The sequence below is a fragment of the Microtus oregoni genome, unplaced genomic scaffold (assembly GCF_018167655.1).
Source record: "Microtus oregoni isolate MIOR12 unplaced genomic scaffold, Mior012 000200F_ref0000295, whole genome shotgun sequence".
NCBI lineage: Eukaryota > Metazoa > Chordata > Mammalia > Rodentia > Cricetidae > Microtus > Microtus oregoni.
Genome location: NW_024544859.1, coordinates 342,501 through 343,570, shown reverse-complemented (window position 1 = coordinate 343,570; position 1,070 = coordinate 342,501).

The following is a 1,070-nucleotide window of genomic DNA, read 5'->3' as shown; positions in this document are numbered from 1 at the left end:
GGAAAACTTTCAGAGTTCACTCTGCCCCCTGAGTAAAGGTGTTATGCTTCCTTTTATTGTATATTTAGTGTTTGTGTTTGTGTGTGTGTGTGTGTGTGTGTGTGTGTGTGTGTGTGAGAGAGAGAGAGAGAGAGAGAGAGAGAGATTCATTATGAAATAAAAGGCAGTCAACAACAGCAAATTTTGTATTTATTTGTTCATCCATCCACGTATTTGCTTACTTACATACTTTATTCATTTACAGTGGAAGACTTAATTCAGTAAGAATGATCAGAAGGGTAGGTAGGGTATCCTTGGGAAAAGAGTAAGATATCACGATGACTTTCCCTTCCGAGAGGGAGCTTTCTGGGTAGACGTGAAACTGCAGTTTCAAGCGCCTGCTTTCCACAAGACCTTTTCCAAGGTCAGGCATTTCTTAGGTAAGCAAGGATCTCAGTCAGTTCCCTTTGAGGAACTCAACGTTAACGTCTGACTGGTGCCTATTGTCAAGGCCAATGGGACACTCCTCAGCCCCTCCCTGACCTGACGTGACCTGAGAAGCCACACCCCACCCCAGTTCACAGGCCCCTCTTAATCTATCTAACTAACTGTACAGCATAAAACGTGGAATCTCTTCTCAATGAAATGCTGTTGTCAGCCATTCGAAGACTTTATTCTCATCTCAGATCAGATGATCCTGTCCAGCAGGGATGTCTTCTTTCCGTGTTTCTTCTTCTTTTGTATGTTGCAGTCAGTTCAGATGTGCTGGTATATGGTGAGAGAGAGAGAGAGAGAGAGAGAGAGAGAGAGAGAGAGAGAATTGCTTTTTATTTATTTGAAGAGTTTTAATGATTCAGCTATTTCCAGCCTTATTTACCAGCACCTTTATTATTACCAGCGAGCACCTTCCTCTGAAAACATTGGAACCCCCCCATCTGTACATGTCATGCACGTGCGTGTGTGCGTATGTATGTATGTATGTATGTGCGAGCGCGTGTGTATCCCATCTATCTATCCCTTCATCAATTTCCATTTTAGGAGCTGCTTTGCTGACACTCACCCAGAACCAGTGACATGGAGGCCACCATTTT